The following is a 20,939-nucleotide window of genomic DNA, read 5'->3' on the forward strand; positions in this document are numbered from 1 at the left end:
AAAAAACCATACTTGGTGGTTAAAAAAAACTGAAATAAATACCCAGAAAGATTCTCCCAACGATCCATTTTCTCTAAACATCCAGACAGTTGTAGGGTCAGATATTGTTTCTTCCTTCCAAAGGTAATCTGTTTACTCTGCACCCACTTTGTTTGTTTATTTATCTATTGATTGATTGCAGTACAGCATGGACAGTTTACAATAACCAGTGATTTTTTTTTGCATGCTTCAGTCGTGTTCTTATATTTATACATGCTGTGGGTTAACAATAAAGAATCATATTCTGGAAGAATTAGAACCTTTAGTTACATCAATAAAACCAAACCATGTTCCAGATCATTCTATCATTTCTGTGCATGCTGAGAACTCTTTCCAATCACGTTCTTACTCATCATTACACGTGATATCACCACATCTTCCTTTCCTTAAAAAGAAAAACAATTAGCAACATTAACCAGAACAAATACATAATTTAACATGTCTCTATCAGTCTCTCTGGGGGTTTATGAACATGAGTAGACCTTCTAAGTGGTTCACAAAGTTCTTGTGTTTTATTGTTATTTTCATGTTTTGTCTGGTCTGCATCAGTTAACTGAAACTCTGAAGTTGACTCTTTCTTGAGGTCTTCGAGGTTTCTTCTGAACACTGCACCTTCTTCTGTTTGGACCATGTATGATCTGGGTTGCACTTCTTCAAGTACTGTAGCTTTCTGTGTCCATGTGTTCATTTTGTCTTGTATCCTCACTTCATCTCCTTGGTGAAGTTCAGGTAATGGACGAGAACATCTGTCAAAGTATGTTTTCTGCTTTGCTTTGTGTTCATCTTTCCATCTTTTCACTTGTTCACCTCCCTCAGTTCTCAGAAGGCTCTCATCCATTGATAGATTGGATCTCAAACGGCGTCCCATCAAGAGCTGAGCAGGTGAAAATCCACATTCAAGTGGAGTACTGCGATAGGCTACCAAAGCTTAATAAAAATCACTTCCACTATCTTTTGCTTTGTGCATCAGTTTCTTGATCATTCCTACTGACTTCTCAACCAATCCATTGGACTGAGGGCCCATTCATGAGCAAAATGTCTCATACATTCACCATTGAATTGTGGACCATTGTCTGTGAAATCTTCATCAGGTACACCATGCCTGGGAAAAACTGATTTCATGCATGTAATTACATTCTCTGCCGTTATTCTGCTCAAACCACACACTTCAGGATACAGTGAGTAGTAATCTGTTATTAATAGATAAACTTTGTTGTCAGTTACAAAAAGATCAACACCTACCTACTGATAAGGTCTCTGAGGGCTAGGATGTGGATGCAGTGACTCCTTAAGGTTGCTAGGTTGGTATTTAAGGCATATTTGACAAGAAGACACCAATTCTGCAATTTCTTGATTCATCCTGGGCCAAAACATCACTTCCCACACCCTTCTCTTACACTTTTCAATACCTAGGTGGCCCTCATGAATTTTCCCAAGCATTTCTTTTTGGAGACTTTTAGGTATCATTATTCTTCTACCTTTGTACAATATCCCATCCACAACAGACAGTTCTGATCTGTGGTTCCAATAATCTTGTACTACTGAGGTACAGTCATGCCTATTATCTGGCCATCCATCCATCACCACTTGTATTACCTGAGTGAGAACTTTGTCCTTCTCTGTCTCAAGATGCAGCAGTTCCAACTTTTTGGGAGCAACAGGTACAGTCTCAATGATCATATCAACAAATGTCTGAACATCAACAGCGTCCCTGTGACTGTCTTTTGTTGTTGGATCCACAGCTCTGGAAAGTGTGTCAGCCGTGTACATGAATTTTCCAAGTGTGTATGACACATTCAAGGCAGATCTTTGCAATTTGATCATCATTCACTGAATTCGCAAAGGACAGTTGCTTAAAGGTTTGCAAAACAATGCAATCAGAGGCTAATGATCAGTTTCAACATCAATAGATTGCCCTGACACAAACTGATGGAATCTCCTGGAAGCAAACGTAATGCTGAGCAATTCTTTTTCAATTTGGGCATACCTTATTTCTGGATCAGATAATGAACGAGATGCATATGCCACTGGTAGCCATTCCTGATCATGTTTCTGGAGTAGTACTGCCCCTAAGCCTGCCTGAGATGCATCACATGAGATTTTGATGGGTCTCTCAGCATCATAGAATTTCAACACAGGTTCTTTGGTGAGTATTTCCTTGAGATTTTGCCATGCCTTCTCCTGTTCATGTTTCCAGTTCCATTTGTTTTTCTTTTCTGTTAGCTGCCTTAATGGAGCAAGCTGTTCTGAAAGATTGGGTACAAATTTTCCCATGTAGTTGACCATTCGCATGAACCTTTGAACATCCTTTTTACATTGCAGAGTTGGCATGTTCTCAATAGCAGAAACCTTCAATGGATCAGGACGAACACCCTCTTTGCTGATGATATCACCCACAAAGGTAAGTTCAGTCACTCCTAGCTGACATTTGTCTTTATTCAACTTCAGGTTTGCCTTGCGTGTTGCCTCAAAGATTTGTCTGAGTCTGGCGTCATGCTCTTGTTTAGATGATCCCCAAACAATATCGTCCATGGAAGAATCCATACCCTTAATGGTGCTCATATAGCATGTGAATGGTTTATGGTACACTTCAGGAGCTGATGCAATTCCAAATGGAAGCCGAAGAAAACGGTATCTGGCAAAAGGAGTGTTAAAGGTACACAACTTTGAACTCGGTTCATCTAGTTTAAGTTGCCAGAATCCAGAGGATGCATTAAATTTACTAAAGTACTTTGCATTAGCAAACTGTGGCTTTAATTTCTTCACGAGCAGGCAATTTGAAATGCTCTTTTTTAATGGCTTGATTCAAGTCTCTTGGATCTAAGCAAATCCTCATTTTTCCATTTTTCTGATCAACAATGACAAATGAATTGACCCATTCAGTCCATTCATCAATTTTTTTTATGACTCCTAGCCATTCCATTCTGTCAAGCTCTGTTTTCAGTTGATGACGTAATGGAAAAGGCACTTTTCTACAAACCCCATTTCCAGAAAAGTTGGGATATTTTCCAAAGTGCAATAAAAACAAAAATCTGTGATATGTTAATACACGTGAACCTTTATTTAACTGACAAAAGTACAAAGAAAAGATTTTCAATAGTTTTACTGACCAACTTAATTGTATTTTGTAAATATACACAAATTTAGAATTTGATGGCTGCAACACACTCAACAAAAGTTGGGACAAAGGCATGTTTACCATTGTGTTACATCACCTTTCCTTTTAATAACACTTTTTAATCGTTTTGGAACTGAGGATACTAATTGTAGTAGATTTGCAATTGGAAATTTTGTCCATTCTTGCTTGATATAAGACTTCAGATGCTCAACAGTCCGTGGTCTCCGTTGTCTGATTCTCCTCTTTATGATGCGCCATACATTTTCAATAGGAGATAGATCTGGATGGGCAGCAGGCCAGTCAAGCACACGCACTCTGTGTCTCCAAAGCCACGCTGTTGTAGCCCCTGCAGAATGTGGTCTGGCATTGTCCTGCTGAAATAAGCGTGGACGTCCCGGGAAGAGACGTTGCCTTGATGGCAACGTATGTCTCTCCAAAATCCTAATATACACCTCAGAGTCAATGGTACCTTCACATACATGCAACTCACCCATGCCGTGGGCACTGATGCACCCCCAAACATCACAGATGCTAGCTTTTGCACCTTTCCCTGATAACGATCAGGATGGTTGTTTTCATCTTCGGCACGGAGAATTTGACGCCCGTTTTCTCCGAAAACTAGCTGAAATGTGGACTCATCTGACCATAGCACACGGTTCCACAGTCTTTTGGTCCATCTGAGATGAGCTCGGGCCCAGAGAACTCGCCGGTGTTTCTGCATACAGTTGATGTATGGCTTCCTCCTTGCGTAATACAGTTTCAAGTTGCACTTCTGGATGCAGCGATGGACTGTGGTAAGTGACAATGGTTTTCCGAAGTACTCCCAAGCCCAGGTGGCTATAATTGTCACAGTGCCGCCTGAGGGCTCGAAGATCACGTGCATTCAACAGTGGTTTCCGGCCTTGCCCTTTACGCACTGAGATGTCTCTGAATTCTCTGAATCTTTTCACAATATTATGTACTGTAGATGTTGAAAGACCTAAATTCTCTGCAATCTTGCATTGGGAAATGTTCCTTTTGAACTGACTAACAATTCTCTCATGAATTTTGGCACAAAGGGGTGAGCCACGACCCATCCTTGTTTGCAAAGACTGAGCCTTTGATGGACGCTACTTTTATACCCAGTCATGATACCTCACCTGCTACCAATTAGTCTGCTTAATGTGGAGTCTTCCAAACCAGTGTTACTTGAATATTCTGTGCACTTTTCAATCTTATTTTAATTCTGTCCCAACTTTTGTTGAGTGTGTTGCAGCCATCAAATTCTAAATTTGTGTATATTTACAAAATACAATTAAATTGGTCAGTAAAACTATTGAAAATCTTTTCTTTGTACTTTTGTCAGTTAAATAAAGCTTCACGTGAATTAACATACCACAGATTTTTGTTTTTATTGCATTTTGGAAAATATCCCAACTTTTCTGGAAATGGGGTTTGTACATGAATGTACTACGGGTTGCCCTGTGTTGTCAATTTTAATCGTGAGCTCTCCTGGAAGACAACTAAGCCCTTTGAACAAGTCCTCATACTCTTTCATCAAGTCACTGTATTCTGACTCTGTGTCACTGTCCAGGACTAAGTCTCTTTTCACCAAATTCAGTCTCTCACAGGCAGATAAACCCAGTATTGACTGTACATTCTTTGGCACCACCACAAATGAAAGTGTGTGCACAATATTTTTGTGTGATACTTTTGCCACACGTGTTCCTTTAACTGGAATGTCTGCACCTGAATACCCAGTCACTTTTATACTTGTCTGATGGAACTTTGGTCTTGGCTTTAATGCATCAAACTCAGATTCTGCAAGAACATTTACTTGTGCTCCAGTATCCAGTTTAAACTGAATATTGTTTTGATTCACTTGTAATGAAATAGTCCAGTCATTCTTACTTTGTTTGTTTTCACAAAGCACCTCAATATAAAAGTTCATTTTCAAGCACTACATTTACTTTGTTATTTTGTTTCTACTTCTGCAACAGCATGAAAAATTATTACTCTTACCGCAGTCGTTGCACATTTTCCCATACGCTGGACACTGTTTTGGCCGATGCTGCAGCCCACAGTGATCACATAGCTTTTTTATCTCAGATGTCGTCTTGCTGTCTGTTGGTTTCCTTGTCATTTTATTATTTTTTCCAACATGTTCACGTTTTCTCACAGCATGTATGTTGCATTTCTCAATGAAAAGCTCTTTAGCCTGTGACGTCAAAGCATCAAAGCTTTTTCCAAGTCTAAATCTTGTTCTCTTAACAGTCTTTCTCTCATGCTATTATCCCGAATGCCACAAACAATTCTGTCTTTAATGAGAATCCATCAATTCTGCAAACTGGCATGTTTTACTCTGATGTCTCAATTCAGTAACATATTGAACAATTGTTTCAGCCGCTCTCTGTGCACACGTAAAACATTTATGCCTTTCATATGTCAAATTGCGCTTAGGTATACAAAATGTTTTGAATTTGTCCATTATCGATTCCAATTTTAAACTATCATCTTCAAAAATAAAATGAGTATATACCTCAAATGCATCGGCACCTATTACGTGGAGTAGAATAGCAGCTTTCATTTTTTCCGGTTTTCTATCAGCTCTGATCGCCGATAAATATATTTCAAAACTCTGCTTGAATTTTCTCCAGTTCTCAGCTCCATTCCCAGTCAGCTGAAGTGTTGGTGCAGGTTGCAAACCTTCCATTTTTAAAACCAAAAGCAAACAAAGCAAAAAGCAAACACCAAAACAGTTCGAACTCTTTTTTCTTTGATTATCTTCAACTCTCCCATGTTCCGAAATGTATTATTCTTCCAGACCGACTTCTGACAACATGTTGTGTTCTTATATTTATACATACTGTGGGTTAACAATAAAGAATCATATTCTGGAAGAATTAGAACTTTTATTTACAGCAACAAAATCAAACCACATTTTTAGCAAGCCATGTTCCAGATCATTCTATCATTTCTGCGCATGCTGAGAACTCTTTCCAATCACATTCTCATATGTCATTACACGTGATATCACCACAGCTTCCTGTTGCTTACTCACCTAGGCCTTATGCCTGTGAAATTTGTACTTTTGTAATGCACAATGCTATTGAATTGTAGCGTGAAATTGATTCCAGTGTGCACAGGGGCTTTGTATATACATAGTGGTTTATGTATTTTTTATGATCATGATACACCACAGATCAGAAATTATATCAATCATTTGTGCAACACCCATTTTGACTTTACTGCTCCAGTGTTGCAGCAACAAGAGATGATGACCACTTAGTGTGGACGTTAAACGGACAAAGCAAGCACCAGGGGAAGCTGGCCTGCTCACATGCTACTTAAAGGAGAGATCTTACCTCCAAGATTATTGAGCTGTCTGTTGCAAAAGACATCAGTGGATTTGGTTCAGAACCAAAAATGGACAAGAGTTCTGATCATGATCTTTCCACGATTTTGTGGAGATTGTGTCCTGTCTATTAAGTTCTACCTCTGCCACCATGTTCTCCAGTCCAGTGACACAATGTGAGGTGCTGGGACCTTCTTGCGTTCTGACGGTTTTCACCACAGTTCAATCCAGACCACAATACCACATTCAAGCATCTGGAAACCATCTCTTCAGTAGCTGTAGACATATGTTACTTTGCAAGTTACATGGCTCAATCTGTTGAAATATATATGACCTAAAAATCACTGCCACACCTGTATCTTCCAAAACTGTATCAAAAACCCATTAGCCTCTTTGCAGCACCTTCTTAGTTGTATTTTTGATAAATTCCAATTCATCTAAGAGATTCAAGATTCAAGATTCAAAAAGTTTATTGTCATTCCAACCATACATCAGCTCTGCAGGGCAGAATGAGACAGCGTTTCCCAGGGGCAAGTGCAATCATAACATAACAAACACAACAATAAATAGTAAACACGACAATAAATAGTAAAACACAACAGCCACATGTTGGTTAAAATCAAGTTATAAGTGTCCAGTGCAAGTTAAAAGTGTCCAAATGCAGAGTCAGGTAGAGCAGCTATTTAGCGGTCTGACTGCCTGTGGGAGGAAGCTGTTTAGTAGCCTTGTGGTTTTTGTTTTGATGCTCCTGTAATGTTTAACTGATGGCAGAAGAACAAACAGTTCATGGAGAGGGTGTGAGGGGTCTTTAATGAGGTACCGTGTCTTCTGGAGGCATCGATTCTGAAAGAGGTCTTGGACAGAAGGTAGGGAGTCCCCAATAACCTTCTCTGCTCCCCTAACCACCCTCTGCAAGGCTTTTTTGTCAGCAGCACTGCAGCTGGAGTACCAGGTTGTGATGCAAAAGGTCAGCACACTCTCAACCACTCCTCTATAGAATGTAGTTAAGATGTTAGTGGGGAATGATGCTTGTTTAAGTTTCCTCAGAAAGTGCAATCTCTGCTGGGCCCGTTTCACAATCCCAGTGGTGTTCCTGGACCAGGTGAGATTGTCCGAGATCTGCACCCCAAGGAACTTGATGTTTTCCACTCTCTCCACTGTGGAGCCGCTGATGCTGAGGGGTGTGTGCTCAGGCTGAGACCGTCTGAAATCAACGATCATCTCCTTGGTTTTGGTGACATTAAACATCAAGTTGTTGTCACTGCACCAACTCTCTAGGTGTTTGACCTCCTCCCTGTACATTGTTTCATCATTTTTGCTGATGAACCCTACCATTGTGGTATCATCAGCAAATTTAATGATCAGGTTCCCCTTGAATCTGGCTGCACATTCATGTGTTAGCAGTGTAAACAGCAGTGGGCTAAGCACACAGCCTTGTGGGGATCCAGTGCTCAGTGTGATGGAGTCAGAGATGTTCCTGCCAACGCGGACTGACTGTGGTCTCTCTGTCAAGAAATCCAGAATCCAGCGACACATGGCAGTGTTAAGGCCAAGCAGCGACAGTTTCTCCACTAGTATCTGCGGGATGATAGTATTGAACGCTGAACTGAAATCAATGTACAGGATTCTGGCATAAGTGTCTTTGTTGTCCAAGTGAGAGAGAACTGTGTGCAGTGTGGTGGATATTGTGTCCTCCGTAGAGCGATTTGGACGATAAGCGAACTGTAGAGGATCCAGTGATGAGGGGAGGCTGGCTGTGATATGAGGCTTGACAAGCCGTTCAAAACATTTCATCACTATGGAGGTCAGGGCAACGGGACGGTAATCATTCAGACAGGCTACTACTGTCTGAATTCCTTTGCTACAGGGATGATTGTGGAGGTTTTGAAGCATCTGAGGACAATGGCTTGACTAAGGGAGATGTTGAAAATGATGTTAATACATCAGCACATTCCTTGAGCACATGTCCAGGGATGTTGTCGGGACCTCCCGCTTTTCATGGGTTGACCCTGGCAAGGGTCCTCCGTGTTTGCTCTGAATCAATGATTGGAGCTGGCTGGTCAGATGGTGAGAAGGGACTGGCGCTCCCCCTTGCTGTAGTGTTTGATGCTTCAAAGCATGCAAGGAAATTGTGGAGCCTGTCTGGAAGAGAGGCGTCGCTGTCATCGGCTTTCTGCCTGATCTTGTAGTCTGGCAGAAGTTGAGTTCCCTGCCACATCCATCTGGTGTCACCCGTGTCACAGAAGAGTCCATGTATTTCGCCCACGTAGGCCCTTTTCGCTTTCCTGATCCCTAGTGAAAGCGCAGTCCTGGCTGAGCGAAGCGCAGTCCTGTCCCCCGATCTGTGGGCTGTGTCATGGGCCTTCAGTAGCAAACGCACCTCTGGTGTCATCCATGGCTTTTTATAACCACGTGCGCTGAAAGTTTTCATCACAGTGACATCCTCCGTGCATTTGGCTATGTAGCTGATTACTGCCTCCACATACTCCTCAATGTCTGTATGGTCATCACAGGAGGCTGCTGTTTTGAATATGTCCCAGTCTGTGTGCAAAAACAGTCTTGTAGTGCTGAGGCTGCTCCTTTTGGCCAGACCCTTATCTGTCTCTTCTCTGCTCTCACACGTTTAAGCAGTGGTTTATATGCTGGTGTTAACATGACAGATATGTGGTCAGAGTGGCCAAGATGGGGGCGGGGGACTGCTTTGTATGCCTGTGGGGTGTTGGTATAAACCAAGTCCAGTGTGTTGTCTCCCCTGGTTTTGAAATCCACATATTGCAGGAATTTGGGGAACACAGTCTTTAAGCTGGTGTGGTTAAAGTCCCCAGCAATCACCACAAAGCTGTCAGAATGTGTAGTCAGTAGCTCACTGATGGCTTCATGTAGGCCTCCCAGTTCTTCGAGATATCTAACTATTATCTTTTCGAGATAAGAGATATCTATTATCAGTTTATTGACATTTGTATTCCATTAGATGAAAATTTATTTTCTTGTTTTCTGTCTTGTTCTTTTCCATAATTAGTCTAACTAACTGTTTCCTTCATGGTCTCCGATCAATGTTACCTCACCTGCTCAACAATGCCATCATTCACATTGGAAGCATACCGATCGTGGAAGTTCTTTAGTATTCATTGAGGATTGCCTTCGCCTCCTCAGCATTAAAATTGTATTTCTACCCAATTCATATGAAGATAATTGATATCACCCCCATCTTTTGCTGAATCTTTATGAAACTTATTTGCCAATAGCTCCCCCATTTCTTTTCCATCAATTGGTGATCTCTGATACAGAATCATCATTGTACCATTTCTGTTGTTAAACTCAACCAAGTAGTTCCCATCTTTGAACCCTGACACTCGATGTCATTTCTCCAGGCTTTAACAATGCTTTAATCAATACCACTCACACTTGCTATCTTCTGTGTCTATTTTTCTCCTGTGTGTACCAGGCCATATTTTAAGAACATAGAACATTACAAAAGAGTACAGTGCAGGCTCTTCAGCTCACGATGTTGTTCCCAACTCTTAACCTACTCAAAGATCAATTTAACCCTTCCCTCCAAAATAGCCCTGCAGTTTTCCGTCGTTCATGCGTCTATCTAAGAGTTTCTTAAATGCCCCTAATGTCAGGCCTGCACTTGCAGGATCCTCCCAGTCTCCATCCAGCTAATAGGAGTCACCTGCCTCTTGTTTCTAACTCATCACCTGCAGCCCATTGAAACCACCTCTCAGGCACAGTCCATGTTCACCCACAGCCTCAACCAGTTGCTCCTAGCCTTCAGTTACCATTTCGCCTTATCGTATTAAGTATCTGTTCTCTCTTTTTATGTGGCCCCTTGTGCTTGCTATTTTGCAGCTTGTTATTAAAGTTATTGCTCACTGTTTAATCGTCTCTGCTGCTCTGTGTTTGGGTCAATCCTATCCACATTTCCTGACAGGATGGCTGAACCCTCGATTGAACCAGCAAAGTTTGTTCACCTGAAGGAAGTCATCCATTGACATGAGGCATGATCCAGAAACAACAGGGAACTACGACCAGTCAGTCTCGTCAGTCTCTTGCAATTCCCTGTCATGAGGCAGGAACCCAGTCCTAGTCAACCTCCTCCCTTAGAGACACGGATTCTGATGCCCGAATGCTTCAACAGATCCCCAACCCCATGCTGCAACTTCCTGTCTCAGTCGTCTTACGTTTCAAGTTCCAGCTGTCTCTGTATTCTATGGACCAACTCTGCATCCTGTTCCTCATCGCTCGAGCTCTGACCTGGGACAACACGACCACCATTTGCATTGGAGATGGGGATTTCACTGCTGAGATGTGCTGGGGTTTTTGAACATCCGGGATGTGGAAGGGAGGCGGTGGATCAGATACTTAGCCTGCGACAAGGCTCGTGCTCTGTGCTGGATCATACCATAGAATTCAGGACCCTCAGCAGAGTGTGGCTGGAATGTGAAAAGTCCTGCTGGCCCATTATTGTCATGTCCTCTCGGAGCACTCGAAAGACAAACTGTCTACCCAGGAGATGCCCACTGGCTCGAAAGTTTCATCACTTTGGTTCTCCGTAATGACAAGGGCCACGTATGGACCAACCTTCAGATCATCAGTTAGAACCGCAGTTCAATTTTCTCAGAGCTGTTTCAGGCTGCAAGACCCTTGTCATTAACATCTCCGGCTCCTTTAACCCCTGCCCTACCCAAGAGTGCGAGGGACTGTAGAGAAACGACTTGTGCACTTACTGCAAAGCAGCTGATCACCAACTTATCAAATGTTCTCTGCGTCCTGGAATGGGAGCGTAGTTTTAAGCTGCTTTGAAGTAGGTACAAGGTCGGGGGTGAGTTTTCACACAGGGAGTGGTGAGTGCGTGGAATGCACTGTCGGTGATGGTGGTGGAGGCGGATACAATAGGGTCTTTTAAGCGACTCTTAGATAGGTACATGGAGCTTAGAAAAATAGAGGGCTATTCAGTAGGGTAATTCTAGGCAGTTTCTAGAGTAGGTTACGTGGTCGGCACAACATTGTGGGCCGAAGGGCCTGTAATGTGCTGTAGATTTCTATGATCTATGTTCTATCACTCATCCTTTCTGGATCATGGCCACTGACGGGCATCCCTTGGAGTGGTCAGAGTGTGTAATCAGCCTGTACACATGAGCATCAAAGAACACTACGAATCCATTCAATTCCTCCTGATTGACTCATCCAACATTCCTCTCATTTTGTGCCGACTCTCAATTCACAACCCTCACTTCACCTGGCCTTCTGGTTCACTATTGAATTGGGGACCCGCTCACCAGATCAACTGACTGAAACCTTATCTGACTTCACCCTGTAAGTTTGTGGAGTCGGTGGAACCCCTTGACCTCATGAAACTCCTACAGGAACACCATGACTCAGCCATTGTCTACTGCCACCAGGCCAACCGCTAGTGGGGCCAATTAGAGTACTCTAGCCTGGGGAACATGCCTGGCTGTCCAGCTGAGATCTACCCCTGCAGCGACTCCCACAAGCTCTCACCCTGGTTCAATGGTCCCTTCAAGATTACCCATCCCATCCATCCAGTCACTTACTGTCTGCCCTTGTCCCTCAGGATCTTCCATGTCTCCTGCCTCTAGCCCATTGTCCATGGACCACTCAACCCACCTGAGCCTGCACCTGAAGAACCTACGATGGTGGAAGATAGTCCAGTGTACACCGTTCACCAGTTGGTGGATTCACGTCGTCATCGACAGGGTGTGCAATAACTGGAAAGGGTATGGCCCAGAGGAGAGTTCTTGGCTGATGTCTCACTACAGCTTGGATCCCTCACTCATCAACAAGTTCCATCCGACCCATCCGGATCGTCCTAGAATCTCAGGCTCCTCCCAATCTCCATTTGGCTGCTTTAGCTAGTAGGAGACACCTGCTACTTGTCTTTAACTCATCACCCGCACTTCTTTTTAAAACCCAACTCTTATCCACAGTCTTCATTCACCCATCGAAACAGCCAGTTGCCCCTAGCCTTCAGTTACTTTGTTGCCTTGTGTCAAGTATCTGTTCTGTCTTGTTTTGTGGCCCCTCCTGGCTTGTTATTTTGCAGCTTATTATTAAAATTATTGCTCATAGCTTAATCCTTTACACTGCTCTGTGTTTAGGTCAAGCCTCCTCTATGTTTCCTGATACCTAATGAATTTTAGGGGTATTTAGGGTCTTTAATGCCCCTAATGTGTTCTAGGGGTATTTCAGTGTATGGCAGGGCAAACTATGTACCTACCGTTCTTTGTGTAAAGAACTTGCCTCTGATACCCCTCCTATACTTCTCTCCACTCACCTTAAAATTATGCCTACTTTGCAGAAGAAATATCAATTCTTGGGCAACCAATTTACCTTTATAAGTTAGCAGAAATCTACATTGGGAAAGATTATAGTTCGGGTTGTGAGGCACTGCACATTGCTGTCTGATTTATCCATGTTGTCAGTTTTGGAAAAGTATTTTGTGCGGAATTATCCCATATATTTCATAAAACTGTATTAAACCTGACAAAGACAGTTATCTAGTAATTAACACCCTAACTATTTAACAATTATGAATGGCAGCTAAACAATTCCTTTAACATAATCGAAGATTTCTAAGAATGAAGTCTTAAAATCTTCGGATTGTGAATTGCTTGGTGATCGCTACAAAGTAATTAGAAAGTGTGGGAAATGTGCACAAGGATTGTACAGCATAAATAGATAGCCATTTAATCTCTTTAGAGTGGCCGTTTTGAAGATTGCTATGTTGGCTGTGTCTGAGATCAAAGTATGGTGTTTGAAGTAATAGTGCTGAAGTTTTGCCAAGAGATACTTTGACATTTACTATAGCTACTCAGTAAGGTTTAAACTGTTCTGGCAGGGACATGGAACCAAAAGTTAGCAGAGCAGCTCATGAGAACATTGAGACAGACATAGAAGTTCAATTGTGTATATTCAATATGCAGGGTAGAAAGCAAGGCAGAAGTAATATGTTAAAATGCATTTATTTTAATACAACAATACTAACAAGCCAGGCAGATGAACTCAGGCCACGGATAGACACATATAATAGTGGTGTCATTCAACTTCAAGTTCAAGTTTATTGTCATTCAATATGTGAGCTGGCAAATGAAACAATGTGCCTCTGGATCAAGGTGCACCGCACAGCACATATAACTCACACGCATAACACACAAAGTAATGTTACCTCCAATCAATTAACAAATAATAAGGTGCATGTACGATACAAGTTAACCAGCAAACAGTTGTGCTTTATACATGACAGTTCCTGTATGGTGGCAAGGAGTTCAGAATCTTACAGCCTGGGAGAAGAAGCTGTTTCCCATCCTAATAGTTCCTGTCCTGATGCCATGGTACCTCTTGCCTGATTGTAGGGGGTCAAAGAGATTCTTGGACAGATGGGACAGATGATTGACAATGTTAAGGGCCTAATGTATGCAGTGCTCCTGATCAATGCCTCTAATGGTACTTTTGAAGTACATGCTTCAAGATGGCGGCGCGATGCAGTTTGTAGCGGCCTCTCTGGAGTTGACATCTGTTATTTGTCAAGCTGGGTGCCGTGCATAATCCTAATCTGGTGAAAAACGAATGTGGGAGCATGGAGGAACATCTGGAAATCTCCAGGAAGGCCTTCTTCGTTGCTGCTGCTGTTGTGAGGTCCGGGACTCTGCTGGGAAGAACAGGTCCCCAGTCCTCGGGATCGCGTTGCCGGTGGCTGGTGGCGGGGGCATCGTAGTGCGCTCGGCAGAGGATGGTGCTCAGAGAGGCTGTGCCAGAGGGGATGGTCGGAGGCTCGGAGGTTTGACGGACTCGGAGTCCGCTGCGGTTGGGGCGCTTTCACTGTGTGCTGCATCTGTGAGGCTGAGTCCGGCGTCTTGGAAGTCCATAGCGGGGTATTCCCTTCTGCCGCCTGCGTGGGATGCTGAGTCTATCGGGACCCTGAGGACTTGTGGAAACTGTGTGGTTGTTTCTTTTGAACTTATAGTCTTTTAACATCTTTGGATTATTTTTACTGTGTCCATGGTCTGTTTTTTTTTTATCAATTATGGTATTGTTTGCACTGTTGTAACTATATGTTGTAACTATGTGGTTTTGTGTAGGTCTTGTAGCTTTAGTTTTTGGTTTGTTGGGTGGTAGAGTTGGTCTCCTGACTTGGTGTGTCTGGGTAGTCTTCTTTTGTCTGGTGGGTTTGGAGCTCCTTTCCGGGGAACGTGCTAAGATGGTAGCGCGATATTAATACACAGCAGCCTCTCCGGATTTGGATTTGGGGATTGCCAAATCTCATGTGGATTTTCTGGTGTAGTCTGTTTTGTCGTGTGCTTTTGTGATAGCATTCTGGAGGAACGTTGTTTCATTTTTTAACTGCATTGTAGTTGTGGGTTCTAAATGACAATAAACTGAAATTCAATTCAATTCAATTCAATTCAATCAGTGAGAGACCCTGATGATCCCTTCAGCAGTCTTCACAATCCTTTGTAGGGACTTGTAGTCAGATGCCTTGAAATTCCTGTACCAGTTGGTGATGCAGCTGGTCAGGACATTGTCGATGTGCTCCTGTAAAAATTAATTAAATTAGGGGAAAGGGAAACCTCAAAATCCTCAGGAAGTGGAGATGCTGCTGTGCTTTGTTGATCAAAGAGATGGTGTTGAGGGACCAGGTGAGATTGTCTGCTATGTGCACTCCCAGAAACTTGGTGCTTCTAACTCTCTCCACAGAGGAGCTGTGTTTGTCCAATGAGGGGTGGTTAGCCTGTACCTTCCCAAAGTCCACAGTCAGCACTTTGGTCTTGTCTACATTGAGACTCAGGTTGTTGCGATTGCACAATGCTACCAGCCATTCTAGCTCCTCTCTGTACACTGTCTCGTCATCATTGTTGATGAGACCAACCACTTCTGTGTCGTCAGCAAAGTTGATGATTCGGCTTGAACTCGATCTAGTAGTCCAGTCATGAGTCAATAGCGTGAACAGCAGTGGGCTGAGTGTGCAACCCTGGGGAGTGCCAGTGTTCAGCCTAATAGAGTTAGAGATGTTTCTGCCAACAAGAACTGACTGTGGCCTTTCTGTCAAGAAGTCCAGGATCTAGGAGAATGGTGTTGAGACTCAGCAAGGACAGTTAACCAACAGCTTCTGCGGCATGGTCATATTGAATGCTGAGTTGAAGTCAATAAATGGAATCCTGGTACTATTTTCCAGGTGGGACAGGATGGAGTAGAGCGCAGAGGTTATAGCATAATCAGGGGACAGATTTGAGCAATAAGCGAACTGGAGAGGGTCCAATGTAGCAGGAAGATGGGATTTAATGTGATCCATAACCATCCACTCGAATCACTTCATTATTGCTGAGGTCAGTTCCACTGAACAGTAGCCATTGAGGCAGGTTACTGCTGCCCTCTTGGGCACAGGGATGATGGTGGCTACCTTGAAGCCTGAGGAGGCTGTGGACTGTTTCAGAGAGATGTTAAGGGTATCCGCTAGAGCAGTTAACTGGACTGCACAGTCCTTCAGCACCTCGACCAGGTGCATTATCCAGCCCCACTGTTTTACATGGGTTAACCCTGGCTGGGGTCTTGCTCACACCAGCTGCAGTCGGACAGTGTGCCCGCTCCACAGGGGTGGGGGGGAGGGTCCTTCCGTGCCAGCGCATCATTCCGTGCATCAAACCAAAGGAAAAAGGCACTCAGCCTCTCAGGAAGAGAAGCGTCACTGTCGTTGCTCAGCAGGGTGAACTTGTAGTCCGGAATGGACTGAGTGTTCTGCCATAGGTGCCTTGTGTCTCTGGTGTCACAGAAGTGACAGCGTATTCTCTGTGGATAACCTTGTTTTTTCCTTCCTGACGGTGTGGGAAAGTGCAGCCTTGCTGTCCTGAGAGCTGTCTTATCCCCCGATCTGAAGGCAGCGTCCCAATCTCTCAGCCGTGCCCGAACCTCTGCTGTCAGTCATGGCTTCTGATTTTCCCTCACAGGGATGTGTTTAATAGCAATGATGTCCTCAGTGCAATTCTCTATGTAGCCAGTCACAGATCTCACATTTTCATCAATGTTCATGTGATGGTCGTAGGTAGCCGCCTCCCTGAGCAGGTTCCAGCCTGTGTTTTTAAAACAGTTCTGTAATGGCCAGGTCTTTATCTTCCTTTGAACTGGTTTGACACGTTTAATCAGTGGGCGGTATGCAGGAAATAGCATAACGTAAAAGTGGTTAGAGAATCTGAGGTGGGGATGATGACCAGCTTTTCTCATAGAGCTATTATTACAGGATGGGCAGGACTGGAAGTCAATGTGCTGGGGTATAGATGCTACAAGCATGATATAGATGGAAATAAGAGAGGAGGTGGGAATTGAGATATTGAGACCACAACACTTAGACCAGATCGTCTGGAAAGAATGTCCTGTCAGGCTTTAAGGGGAGATTTTAGAAATAAAAACATGTGGCCATTTTGATGTGATTGTACTTTAGGCCTTCCAATTTCCAGTGGGAATTAGAGGACCAAATGCATAGCTATCTCACAGACAGGTGCAGGAGTAACAGGGTGGTAATGGAGTCAAAGGGAGTCCGAGTCATACTGACCAAGATTCCCATCTAAGCTAGTCCCATCTGCCTGCATTTGGCCCGTATTCCTCAAAACTGTTCCTATACAGTACCTTTTAAATGTTGTTCTTGATTATCCAACTCAGGCCATAAGACAACGTTCATTCACCCTATTTATACCTCTCATAATTTTATCATATAATCATATAACAATCACAGCACGGAAACAGGCCATCTCGGCCCTCCTAGTCCGTGCCGAACTCTTAATCTCACCTAGTCCCACCTACCCGCACTCAGCCCATAACCCTCCACTCCTTTCCTGTCCATACACCTATCCAATTTTACCTTAAATGACACAACTGAACTGGCCTCTACTACTTCTACAGGAAGCTCATTCCACACAGCTATCACTCTCTGAGTAAAGAAATACCCCCTCGTGTTTCCCTTAAACTTTTGCCCCCTAACTCTCAAATCATGTCCTCTCGTTTGAATCTCCCCTACTCTCAATGGAAACAGCCTATTCACGTCAACTCTATCTATCCCTCTCAAAATTTTAAATACCTCGATCAAATCCCCCCTCAACCTTCTACGCTCCAATGAATAGAGACCTAACTTGTTCAACCTTTCTCTGTAACTTAAGTGCTGAAACCCAGGGAACATCCTAGTAAATCGTCTCTGCACTCTCTCTAATTTATTGATATCTTTCCTATAATTCGGTGACCAGAACTGTACACAATTTTATACATCTCCTTCTCCTACACTTCAGTGAAAGAAGTCCCAACCTGCTCAACCTCTCTCCATAAGTCCCTGAGTCCAATAAGTTCCTTGAATCCTTCCAAATCTCCTCTGTACTCTTTCCAGTTTAATGACATCTTTCCTATAGCAAGATAACCAAAACTGAGCACAATAGTCCAAATGTGGTCTCAGAACACCCTGTAACCTTGCAGCATAACATCCCAGCTTCTAAACTCAGTGCTTTGACTGCCGAAGGCTGGAGTGCCAAAGGCCTTTTTCACCACCCTGCCTATCTGCAATTCTACTTTCGGAAGGCTATATACTGTACTCCTAGGTCCTTGTGTTCCACAGCACTCCCCTAGGTCGTACTACTCACTGTGAAAGTCCTATGCTTACTATTCTTCCCAATAGCAACACCTTACACTTATATGAATGAAACTCCACTTGCCATTCCTTGCCCACTTACTCAGCTGATCAGGTTACCTCTGAAGATCCTGATAACCATCACTTTCAATGATCCCACCTATTGTGCTGACTTCAAATCTATTAACTATGCTTTGTATATTCTCATCCAAACTATTGATATAATTGACAAATAGTCATGGACTAAGCACTGACACCTGGGGAACACCATTAGTCATGGGCTAAAAAACATCCTTCCATCCTCACCCTCTGTTTCCCAGCATCAAGCCAATTCCATATCCAGCTCTTCTGGATCCTATACAAGCTAACTTCCCATTGCAACCTACCTGTGGAACTTTATCAAGGGCCTTACTGAAGTCCATATAGATGTGGTAAGCAAATAGCAGATGAATTTAACTTGATAGCTGTGCGGTGAAGTATTTTGGGAAGGTAAGCCAGTCAGGACATACACAGCGAATGAATGAGCCCTGGACAGCGTTGTAGAACAGGGAGATGTAGTGGTACTGGTACATAGTTTGCTGAAGGTGGCAACACAGGTGGTGAAGAAGGAGCTTGGCGTGCCTACCTACATCAGTTGGGGCATTGGAAACAAGGGTTGGAGGGTTATGTTACAGCTGTACAAGACTTTGCGAATGTACTTAGAGTATTGTGTGGGGTCTGGTCACCATGTAACAAGAAGGATGTGATTAAGCTAAAGAAGATTGCAAAAAAAAGATTCACTCATGTTCCTGGGACTGGAGAGCTGACATTATAAGGAGAGACTGGATAGACCATGGAGAGAAGGAGGCAGAGGAGTACGGTTATAGAGGTTTATAAAATCCCGAGGGACATAGGTAGGGTAGATGGTCATGGTCTTTTCCCAGGGTAAAAGGCAAGACATTTAGACAGGTTCATTAATGGGAGAGGTTTAGTGGACTATGGGTCAAATCCAGGCAACTTGCTTAATTAGGCCGAGTTAAGCAAATTGGATCATAGGCACTGCTTATATGACTCTGAGTGCAGAATGCTTTCAATTTCCAATGCAGCCTTCAGCAGCTAGTCAGTGCTAAACATTGTGTATATTGCCTCAGTGCACATTCAGGGAATCAAAACTTATGAATGATGAACACTTGTTAAAGGTTGCTTGTGCTGATCACAGATATGCACCCATTATTTTGAAGGGGCCGCTATTCCAGAGCCCATGCATGTTAACATGGTCTGATTAGCAAAGGCAATGTAGTTGATCGTTAAAAGGAGTTTTTTAATCTGAGGTAGTCATTGGTTTACACCCACGTGGCACAAATATTACTTGTCACATATCCACCTATGTCTGAACGTTGTCATGACCTTCTTCATATGTCATACATTATCTTAGTCACACAGGTTGAGTAACTGGATTGGAACAAGTGATGCCAAATGATCTTGAGTGTTGCCAACTTGAACATAAATATTGCTATAGAGTTCAAATTACCGCTATCATATACTACTTGAGCAGTGTGCCCTGACATTACAGAGAGGTCCTCTCGGTATCATGATTCTCCATGACACAAACCCTTGGAGTTCCACGTTACTGTGTAATGATAGGTGTATTCCTACAGGAAGCTTTTCTCTCAACATTTTGTGGGTGTGCAGTCTACAGACAAGGGAATTCTGATTGGTTTGTGGGGCGAAGAGAAAGCTGTTGTTTTAATTAGCTAGAAATAGATGTAACATCATTCGATAAAGTGTTAATATAATAGAAGAGATTTCCCTGTTCGTTTTCATAGCAAAAGAAGAGGCAAACAGCATACCTGCCTTCAGTCAGGCAGTGAGTTATGTGGTAGCCATATAGTGCATTGATTAGGTCCCATTTGTTATATTGTATACAGTTCTGGTCACTAGTTAAAAGAAAGATGTGGGGCTTTGCAGAAGGTGCAGAAATGATTCATCAGGATACTGTCTGGGTTTGAGAGCATTAGCTAGCAGAGGTTAGAGAAACATTTTGCTTGAGTCTGAGGCTGAGGAATATATACCTGTCAGGAATATATAAAATTATAAGAGGGTCAGGTAAGGTAGTCTTTTTTCCCTCATTGTGGAAATGTCAAATACTTCAGGATATAGCCTTACAGTGAGAAGGATAAAGTTTAAAGAAGATATGCAGGGCACGATTTTTACACAGAGTGGTAGATACCTCGAACTTGCTGCCAGAAGAGGCAGATAAAACAGCGATGTTTTCCAGGCTTTCAGTCTGACCCACGATCATTAGGGAACAGACCATGTACAGGCAGATGGGATGAGTTAGATTGCATCACGGTTGACACAGACATAGTGAGCTGAAGGACCTGTTTCCTTGCTGTAATGCTCTGAGCTTGATGTTCTAATTTTTATCTTCGCAATTGCGGCCAAGAGTAGAGAAACCAATCAGTAATGTAATCACTGGACGAAGTGGTACTGAGCATCGCGGTCCAGTGCAAGGCCATAATCCACAATGGAGAGATTTGCACCGGACACGACTGACAACGAGAACACGTGCCGTGAAGGGACGAAACTGCGCCTGGAACCGCCGTCTGCGAAGCACAAAACTGTGCGGTACAGAGCGACGCTGGCCAAAGGCGTCGAGTAAGATGCGTCCCGTACCACTGTAGATCCACTTTGGGAATTACAAATGACAAACTGTGCCGCGGAAAGTGGAAGGCGTTGGGAACTGCTGTCCCCGATTGGGGGCCGAGGCTTTGACAGCGCAGTGATGGTCACTGCTGTCCCGCGGCTTGTAGTCGACAGACGGCAAAGCAATACTGCCGGGC

This window comes from Hemitrygon akajei, chromosome 23 (assembly GCF_048418815.1).
Source record: "Hemitrygon akajei chromosome 23, sHemAka1.3, whole genome shotgun sequence".
Lineage (NCBI taxonomy): Eukaryota > Metazoa > Chordata > Chondrichthyes > Myliobatiformes > Dasyatidae > Hemitrygon > Hemitrygon akajei.